General features: G+C 35.8%; 1 non-coding gene across 1 annotated transcript; it reads left to right on the forward strand.

The window, feature by feature from the left end:
- Positions 1-2791: 2791 nt before the first annotated feature.
- TRNAR-CCU (transfer RNA arginine (anticodon CCU)) lies at positions 2792-2864 on the forward strand. Its single transcript has one exon. It is a non-coding gene; the product is annotated as a tRNA-Arg (tRNA).
- Positions 2865-10907: the final 8043 nt, after the last annotated feature.

Consider the following 10907-nt stretch of genomic DNA (forward strand, 5'->3'; position numbering starts at 1 on the left):
TCTATGATATCAGAGGGGAAGTCACACTCTTCACAGGTAATACCTGCTGGGGGAATTGTTTTCTGAGGGAGATTTCAGTTGCACAAGTCCTCCTAACCTGAACTGACATGGAGCAGATGGGTAGAGAAACAATGAACAACGAAAAGTAACTTTCAAGGATGGCGTCTGCTGATCACAGGTTTTTACTTGAGGATGAGTAATGTTTAATAGCATCAGGGAAATAGAAAAAAATAATTAAATAATGGATTTCGGGTTTTGAGGGTAATTCAGGGTATTTTTTATCATTTTAAAATGTAAGCCATTTATTAAAGCAATTATTTGATAATGTATTAAATTATGCACTGGGTGGTTCAGTTGGTTAAGCATCTGACTTCGGCTCAGCTCATGATCTCACAGTGGGTTCGTGGTTCGATCCCTGCGTCAGGCTCTGTGCTGACAGTTGAGCCTGGAGCCTGTCTCAGATTTTCTGTCTCCCTCTCTCTCTGCCCCTCCCCCACTCGTGCTCTGTCTCTCTCTCTCTCTCTCAAAAATAAACATTAAAAGATTCTTAAAAAAATAAATTATGTGCTGAAATAATTAACAGCATAAATTGCCATATTTTTTTAAGTTCATTTGTTTATTTTGAAACAGAGAGATAACCAGCAGGGGAGGCACAGAGAGAGAAAGGGGGACAGAGGATCCAAAGTGGGCTCTGTGCTGACAGCAGAGAGCCAGATGTGGGACTTGAGTTCACGAACTGTGAGATCATGACCTGAGCTGAAGTTGGATGCTGAACCCACTGAGCCTTCCAAGTGCCTCAAATAGCCAGCTTCTTGAACCTCCCTCTCTCCCTCCCTCCCTCTCTTCCATTTCTCCCTTCTTCCTGTACTTGCTGGTCTCTGTTTTTATCAAAGTTATAACACATACTCTTTAAGGTGCAAACTTTTTTTCCTTATAAATTAATAGTTGTCTCATTTTCACGTAAAATGATTTCTATTTAGTTATCATTAATTCTACCCCAAATCCTGTCAGTTGTCTAAATCTCAATATATTTAGATGATATAAAAATTTGGCAGTTTCAAGTTTTTGAAGCTCTCTTTCTGAGCTTTCTAATCTGGTTTCTAATCTGACACTGGGCGTGTGGAGGGGTCTTCTGAGAACTCCCTTATCAGCATCCCAGGGCTTCTTTTCTCCTTTATTCTGCTAAAAGCCCTATTTTTTTGCATTCCGTGCGTTCCTTCACTTTGTTGGAGCACAACCTCTATTAGCTGTGAAGAAAGGGGGTGATGGGAGTTAACTTTTTCAAGAGCTTGTCTGTTGGAAATATTTATTTCATTCTCAGTTATATAAAATTCAATATTAGACATAATTTTCCTTTTTGTCTTTTGTAGACTTCATTGTCTTCATTTATTCTCCATAAATATTGCATTTGGATATCTGATCTTTTGCATAGAAGTGATAATAATAACCCATCACACAGGATGTTGTGACCATTTAATGAACTACTCAGAGTTGAGCACTTAGTACCTGGCATATATTAAGTTGTTAATAAGTCCTAGCCTTTTAAATTCACTTTGGTGAAATTCTCTTGAATGATGCATGGGGACAGTTTTCTTCTCTTCCTTTTCTTTATTCTCTGTCTGGAACTCATATTATACCTGAACAGGACCTCTAATTTCTTGATTTTCTCTACTGTTTTTTGCCTTTGTCTGTTTATTGAACTTTCTAGGGTATTTTCTTACCATTTCCCTTTGTTTTTCAAATCATCTCTTGAATTTTTCATTTTTAGTACCATATCTTCATTTTCTGGGGATCTTAATTGTGATTTTATATTGAATGTTTTGTTTCTTATGAACGTTCTACTTTTCTTCCAAATTTAAACTTATCTTTGTTTGTTCTGGATTCTCTAAGTTAGAGATTTTCCCAGGTACCCATTGAATGTTAGTTGTCTACTTTTAATTAAAGGCCCGTGTCCTCCAATTATTGGATACAAACCTTCGACTTTCTCATGGGCACCTTAACAATAGCCCCCTCTTTCCAAACCTGCTTCTCCTTCAATCTTCTGAGTTTATGTAAATGACACCATTACCCACCCAGCTGCTCAAGCTGAAACTTTAGAAATTATCCTGGGTTTCTTCTATTACCATGGACATATAAAGTAATGAGCTTACAAAAACATATACTATCCCTCTTCTCTTCTCCAGCATGCTCAAACCACAGTAGACGTCTATTAGATCCTTAAAATTTTCAAGCTTGTTTCCTTAAGAATATTTGTCCTTTTGCTGGAATGGTCTTCTGGATTTCAGGATAACTCAGTCCCTTTTATATTTAGTCCTCAGCTAATTACAGTATCTTCAGAGAAGCCTTCCTTGGCGTTGCAAGTAAATTAACAACGCACTGATTCTCTATCATATCCATTTATATTAATTGTGTGTAAAGTATCACTATCTGGTATTTTTTATGTTTACATCATTTGTTTCTATGTTTATTTTTGTTTATTATCTCTTATCAATTAACGTAAGCTTCATGAGTGCAGGCACCTTGTCTGTGCACAACTATATTCCTAGTGGCACACAGTGGTTAATATTTGTCAAATACAAAATAATATGTGATGCAAAATTGTGTATTGAAGGCCCTGGTTACAGTGGACTGAGTGAGAAAGCTGTTTTACTTTCCTCCAGTACTTTGCAAACCTATTCAATAAACTTCTTTTTCCCTTATTGATAAAAGTTCCATCAAGTTGAATAGCTTTTCCCTTTGCTTTCATGAAGTAAAACTTTAGGCTTATTTTATATATAAAAACTCTAGATATGCCTGGCTGGCTCAGTCGGTAGAGCATGCGACTCCTCATCTCAAGGTTGTGAGTTCAAGTCCCACATTGGGCATTGAGCTTACTTAAAAACAAAAACCCAAAACTCTAGACTGTCATCTAATGGAAAGCTTTCTTCTGCCCTAGGGTTTGTTTCATTCTTAGAGTTCTGTAGTAGGAAAAGGCAAGGGAGAAAGACTTGGTAGACTGCTCATAATTTCCCCACATTGCTCTTTCCTCCTCATTCCTCACTCACTAGGATTTTTCTGTCTCTTCTAGAGAATGTTGACTGCATTAGCATATTATCTAAACTGGGACACTCTTGTGAGCAAGGGGCAATGTTATTAAAAGAGACTCAGAGGCACCTGGGTGGCTCAGTTGGTTAAGCATCTGACTTCAGCTCTGGTCATGACAGCTCAGCACTGATGGCTCAGAGCCTGGAGCCTGCTTCAGATTCTGTGTCTTCTTTTCTTTCTGCCCTTCCCCCACTCACCCTGTCTCTTTCTCCTTCAAAAATAAATAAACAGTAAAAGAAAAAGAGGCCTACACCACAGCATGAAGTGGGCCTAGCCCTAGCACATGAGGACAGGGAATCTGGTTGTCTAATTCCAGGCCCAGGAATAGTGGGGATCCAGGAAAAGAAGGGTAAAGACAGAAAAATGTCAACTGGTGGGGTACAATTAGTACTTGGCACTAGAGTTTTCAGTGTGGTAGATGCACACTTCCAGATTTCTCTTGCACGGAGCATCTTTGAGGACTTCTCAGAGCAGCTCTATGCCATTCTCCCCTGCCCCTGGGACCCCAAGAAACTCTCTGAAGTTTCTGGCACAAGTGGTGCCTCTTCTGGCTGTGAGCCATGGCCTTTGCCTTGGAATTTGTATTCTTAGCTTCACCTCTAGCCTCCTTCTGCAGAGCTCACTCCATTCCATGCAGAAAGCTCTTCCGGGTAGGTGTGCTGTGCAAGATTGATCACTGTCCTCTCCAACTCTACACAGTCCACATCTGGTACCCTGGGCTCTGCCATCAGTTAATGGGCACCTTGTTCTTTTATAGCCCTCTCTCCTTTTTCTGCCCACTCTAGCCAATCTCTTATTATCTTTTAGGCTTCTTGTCATAAGTCAGGTACAACCTGTGTACCCACAGATGTCTCCATAACCCTCAGAAACATGTGTCCAACTCTATAAATATTTCTCTGAGGGTCTCTCTTGAGGTTTGCTGTAGACAAGCAACCCTCTCCCTGCCACAGACCTCCACAAACTCTTTGTAAAGAAGTCTGTGCTATAGTTCACTTTAACTTCCTGAAGTCTCCCTTATCTTCCCTTATTTAGCTTGGGGCTGGCAATGGGCTATTAATACTGGCAGAATCTGTTCCACAAACTGACTCTAGGAAGGTCTAGTGCCTTATTTTAGGGTGTGAAATACCAAATACCTTTGATAATGTTCCTAGCCTTTTGACCCTCAATTTAAACTCCAAGACAGTGAGAAAAAGTCACGTGTAATACCGTTATGCTAATTTTAATTAAAGACTTTTTATGTACTGGGCATTTTGTGTGTAATTTCTCATTTAGCTCGCACGATAGTTCCATTGAAGTAGGAGCCATCTCCATTTTACAGATGGAGAAACTGAGGCCAAGATATATTAAATAATGAAAACTAGACAAATAACTATCACACAAATAATGTTAAGCCAGTCTAGATTTGAACCCAGGAAGTCTACTTCAGAGACTATAGTATTAATCACAATACCATCCTGCCCAATGAGGATTAGGTAGAGTAAATGAGAAGCTGTCTCTTTCACACCTCTGTCTCTTCTGAATCTTAACCCTGGTGGTTTACATCATAGTGAGATATCAAAGGAATTTTATGTTAGTTGATTAATAATAACAAGAGGAAATCCTTTGCCATGTAGATAATCCACTTTAAGGAATGTGAGGGTTCAAGCAGGTCTGCCAGATGAAATATAAGGGGCAATTGCAAGAGGCAGTTGATGTCTTGTGGGGCAGAGAAGCAGAAAACTGAGGTGACGTAAGGTGTAGAATAAAAAAAAAAACCTTTTCATCTTTCTTTCAACTTCAGATTTTTTGTTTAGCTCAACAAAGGTGGGATTCTTTCTGAGGCTGGGATGAGGTTTTCCAATTACTTAGGAGTAAAAGGAGTGATACATATAGTGTAGAGAGGGAGCCAGTGTGTTTTAATTTGAATCTAAATAGAACAGAAGTGAAGAGAAACTCAGATTCCATTGATTTTCTCTGCTTTTTTTTGATAATGGTCATGATTATCTTGTAAATGAAAGTATTTTGTTCATGGCTTTCCAGTGATTTTAAATATTTTTACTTTTATCCCTTTAATATCCCATTAACACTTTGCTAGATCATTGTATTTCTATTTTCTTCACCTTAGAACTCTTCAGCTCAAACCTGTTTGGCCATAACCTAACTCAGTGCCCAAGTTTTATTGTCTCCAACATGTCAACTGCTAAGAACTGCCTTTTTTTCCTACAAATAATTTTGTTACTGCTCTATGGATTGGTCACACAAAGCTTCTTAGCCAAAATACACACATTACTATTGCTGACTAGAGACAGACTTCCATTGAGAACTACTGTGATATTTAATTTCCAGCAATATACATCAAACATAAATAAAGTGATATATACAAACCCAGTTTCCCAACTGAAAAAATATGAGAAACATGTCATGGTATTCTTTGGGTTTGTTGTACATCCTGTGCTCCAAGGAGCCCATGATCACATTGCTTGCCCTCTCACAGATAGGGCAGACCCTTGCTTTTCTTGGTGGCTGAGCCTCTAACCATAACCTCTGTCACTGCTTTCTGGATGTTATTTTTCTCCTCTGCCTGATAAAACCAATTATTGTTTTCTTTCCCCCCAAGGGTGTGTTGATTATGTCATTGTCACTCTTGTAGCCAAAGTCACATCAGTCTTGCTTTCTGTTAAATTCACTTTGAAATCTTGGCATTTGATTCCAAGGCCTTTTTGTGCTCTCCTCTCCTTTTTAAAATTTTCTTCCTGTACTGTGATCGTATTTTGTTGTCTCTTTTGATATGAAAGTGTCTGCACTTGACAGTCTTGTCAGAGTGTTTTTCTTTATTTCGAATACTTTATTGTATATGTCACTGTGATTGTACAATTGTGTCATAATATTTGTCACATTCACAATTTTGATGTGTTCAGTATTTGTCCTATTACTGCCACAGATACAAGATAACCTTTTATCAAATACTTTTAGAGACTTCAGACAGTCTCAAAGAACAGTAAAGCAGAAGTTATTTTTGTTATTCCTAAAATGTTCTGCAAACAGTTCTATAAAACAGGGAAATAAGTTCCTCAGTCTCCCAGATTTCCCAGATTGTTGATTAAAGCTGACAATTTCATCATGCTCTTTTCTTGAGTTGTTCTCATATCACGGTAAATGGATAGCTAAATGATTTTTCCATATTCTTGTTTGAATATGGGGGCTCTCTTGAACGGGAAGCCAGAACTTCATACTCTGAACACTCACAGTAGCAGAATTCTTTTTTATCTGTAGTCTCTTGTGGATAAAGTATGTCTCTTTGAGTTAGCATGATTGTAAAAGTATGTGTAAGATGCTGTAAACATTAAGGATATTTGGAGGAAAAGAAAAATTAGGATTTTCTTCTTGTTCTGCAGTGTTATCTTAGAACTCATAAGGAGTAAGAGGATAATCCACTCCTGAGGGCGAGACATAATTTTGATAACGTAGCTATGAGATATGTTGCTGTTTTTCCAGAATACAAAGTTAGCAATAGCTCAGTGTTAATGACTTTTCTTTTTCCCCAATAGACTCAGCATCCTTTGGTTTTGAAGGCAATACTTCTTCTTGAGTCCTCTAAGATTTATTTTACCCTTTAGTCCTTCGGAAAATGTCACAAACTCAAATTGGAGCCCCTTCCCTTCTTGTGGCCTGTACTTATCCAAATTTAATCTCTCTGCCCTCTCCCTCTTGATCTTCTTTTTATTTCAATTACTTATTTCTTCAAACACTAGACTAGAATTTTATTATTTATTTAGTTAGTTAGTTTACTTATTTGTTTTAAAAGAGACACAGAAAGTGCAAGCGGGGGAGGGGCAAAGAAAGAGTGGGGCAGAGGATCCAAAGCAAGCTCTGTGCTGACAGCAGAAAGCCCCATGTAGGGCTCGAACTTTCAAACCATGAGATCATGACCTGAGCTGAAGTTGGATGCTTAACTGTCTGAGTCCCCCAGGCACTCCAACTAGACTAGAATTTTAAACTCTCTTTTTAAAGCATTGAAAGGGCCTTGACAATTTTAATTTCCAATCATTTGGTTTGCAGAGAAAACAGTGAAAACTTGGGTTAGAGGCATGACTAGGGTAGCTGGCAAAGGTTGTATCATTTAAATTCAGCTTTCCAAAGTTCATCTTAATACATGGGATCTTTCTTCATCTTAGGTGAGGAGTCTTTCCATGCAGTTATTTAGGAATGAAAACTAATAACAGAAGCAAAATATCACTGAGTTCCTTCTCAGTGAGGGAAAATGCAGTAGTGTGAGTCATCAATCCTAGTAGTAGGGTCCAATTTCATCATAAAGATATGCCCATCTGTGCTCATGTTACTGAAAGCACATTCCTCTCATGTCTTTAGGAAGAAATTTTCAATGATAAATAAGAGGGCAGAATGGCTCCCATTACTATTTTAGTGTGTTAAGACGAATCACTTAGTGTTTATTATACCAATTAATTAACTCCCTGTTTATTTTGTGCAATTATTTGCTGTTAGTGGATAGATAATGAATTCCTGTTGGCAGAAGGAGGATAAGAGCAGAAATTTTAAAAGATCTGAAATTCTGGCTCAGGATTTGAGTCTTAAATGGGAAAGTTCAAAGCCGTCATTAGGATGCCACGTAATCGCATGAACTGGTACTGCGTATCATCACTTTTTGAGCATCAGATCAGCTTGCTGAATTACTGAGTTATGGCCACTCAGTGTTTGAACTTGCAGTGAACTGCTTGCTCTGATAAGGTTTCATCTTCATTATAAGTTGATATTACAAATAAGTTCAAATATGTAATTAGATGCGAAGCTCTTGAAGAGTAATTTATTAGAAGAAGGTAAATTTGGGGGAACAAATATAAGGCTATTAAAATATTGATAGAAGATTAGGACAGTCACTATTAGAATTTTATAAACAAACATTAAAGTGCCACTTTTTAATGAAACAATATTTTAAATAAGCAAGTCATTGGCTGCCTTTTCCTTGACATTTCATTATTCCATGAATTACATATTCAGTTTGGCCATCATGATATGAAAGCTTAGTTACTAAATAGCAGATTAAAAAATTGATGATGAATATTTCAGAGATTTCAGGAACTCAGCCTCTCAGCATTTCTTATAATCTATCCTACCAATTTATATCACAATGTGTCAGCAGACAAACACATTTTAGTAAGCCTGATATATTAAATAGGATACCATTTTTTTAGTCAAGATTTATATATTAAAGGCAATCCGTGGACATTGTGATTGACCAAAATGATTATGTCAACATCAAAAGAAATTGCCCCTAACATTTACATTTGTGTTGCTTTCTGTTTGTTACTCAGTTATTAACTAGAATATGATAAATACACACCTCACCCTCACACATAAATATATCTAAATACTCTTAAGATTTAGAACCTTTTGAAGTTGTAAAATTTTAGAAAATGAAATTATTTGGATTTAATTAGAAATTTGTCATAGATTTTCTCAAATGGATTAATCTTTCAGCCATGAATATAATATCAGAGAAAATATCCAATGAAAGTATTAATGGTGTTTACAACTTCTAAAGATTTACATTTTCCTGTTATAAATAGCTTGAATGCCATATAAGACATTAAGGAATTGTATCTCTTTAGTTATTATCACTATATATTGTAAGCAGTTTTGTTTTTAATGTGAAAGGGATAACTACCGAACTCAGAAAAAGATCTACAATTGAATCATCATTTTGTTGCATTCATTATTCGATTTTCAGGAAGTAACTGTGTATTTTACCTTTTATTACCTATTATATGGGGATAGTAATATGCTTTATGATGTTGTTATGTGGATTACATTTAAGAGAACATTAAAAAGTATCAGTCACCTAAGCGACCAACTCTTGATCTAGGCTCAGGTCATGATCTCACCGTCCATGAGATCAATCCATGAGATCAAACCCTTCCTCGGGTTCTGCACTGCGAGTGCAGAACCTGCTTCAGATTCTCTCTCTCCCTCTCTGCCCCTCCCCCACTCATGCAGGCCCTCTCTCTCAAAATAAATAAATACAAACTTAAAAAAAAGAAACATTAAAAAGTATCTAGTTTGTTCTTGCTTAGCACTTAATAGAGTATACTTAATATGGTATCAAGCACTTTGTGCATGGAATCTTTAATCTTTAAGCACAAGCAAATATATATCAATTTATTGAGAACTTACTAAATGCCTTATGCAATAACATATCTAATATTTTACCATTAACCTTTAATGTTAACATTAATGTTATATTAATTACATTTTATAGGTGATGGCACTTATATCCAAAGTCAACATATTTTAATTTATTGACTCCATTGCACGAGTCCTTGAAAGGTGTATAATTATTTCATTTTCAAAACTCTAGTTTATAATTATGACTTGTGTCATTGATTTCAAGAAGCAAACCAATTTCAGAGATGTCAAAATATTAAAAAATGTGCATCCTTTAATTGATGAAATAATATGACACCTAGCAAGTGGGAGAACTTGGCTTTAGAATCCAGGCAATCTTTTTTCCAGAGCCTTCCTGCTTATTCCCATCACTGTACTTTCATGCGTAAAGTAAGGGTTCAACAGATACAAATTTATTCCTTACAAAAATATACAAAGCCAACAAATATGCCTATCAGTACACAGTTTTTGACAGTTTTCACCTAGGTATTTGGGAGCATTAAAAAAGTGAAAGAATGGGAGTAAATTCTAACTGTCTTCTTGACAAATGTTACTGAATGTCTGCTGAACACAGACATACCTAATATGCATACGTTTAATATTTGTAGAGAGAATGATTAGTTAATTGTGTCAAACTAAATGAACATAAATATTTTTATATTCTCTTTCTTTTCACAGTTGTTTTTTTATTTTATAATATCAATATGTAAAAAGAAAAAAAAACAACTCTTCTTACTGGATGTCTAAAAGCAAAATAAAACAAAACAAAACAGAAACCTTGAATGTCCTTTTCTGAATTAAAATTAGCATACTAGTGATAGAAGGATATTTTACAACATAATCTTTCTTATGTTTATGTATTCTTCACTTTATATTGACACTAGAGACATTTCCCTTGAAACTTAAAATGGACAAAAACTTCTCTTTCACTACTATTATTTTACTATTGCTCAATAACTCACAGCCAATGTTCTGGGTCATGAAACAGTAATTAAAAATTATAATTATTGAAAAGAAAAATACATATGAAACCATATGTATAGTATAAAAACCTTAACAAAAGAGGGTAACTGGAAAACTATTAGCAATATTAAGAGTTTTGGCCATGTGGGTGGCTCAGTCGGTTAAGCATCAACTTTGGCTCAGGTCATGATCTCATGGTTGATCCCTGCATCAAGCTCCAGGCTGACGATGTGTAGCCTGCTTGGGATTCTTTCTCTCTCTCTCTGCCCCTCCCCCACACTTTGTCCCTCTCTCTCAAAGTGAATAAACTTAAAAAATAGAAATAATAAGAGTTTCTTAAACAAGTTAGGTATCAAATAAATGTATAAAAAGAAATTTAGCAGTGATTATTTTAGAATAGAAAAATTCTCATCAGTAAGTAATAAGAAATATAAAATACCTAGAAAATGTCTTTGAAGCTCTGTGTAGGTCAAAAAAATATTGAAAGACATAAAAACATACATGATTTAGTGGGGAGATATATTTTGGATGAAACACTCAATATTGTAATGTCTATTCTCCCAAAATAACTTAGATGCTTAATTGAATTCATAAGAAAAAAACATTATAAATTCATACATTTAATATAATTATAATTAAATACCAACAAGATTTTTTCATCTCTCTTTAAAACAAAAACAAACCAAAAAACTTAATTTACA

Source organism: Panthera uncia, chromosome D1, assembly GCF_023721935.1.
Source record: "Panthera uncia isolate 11264 chromosome D1, Puncia_PCG_1.0, whole genome shotgun sequence".
Lineage (NCBI taxonomy): Eukaryota > Metazoa > Chordata > Mammalia > Carnivora > Felidae > Panthera > Panthera uncia.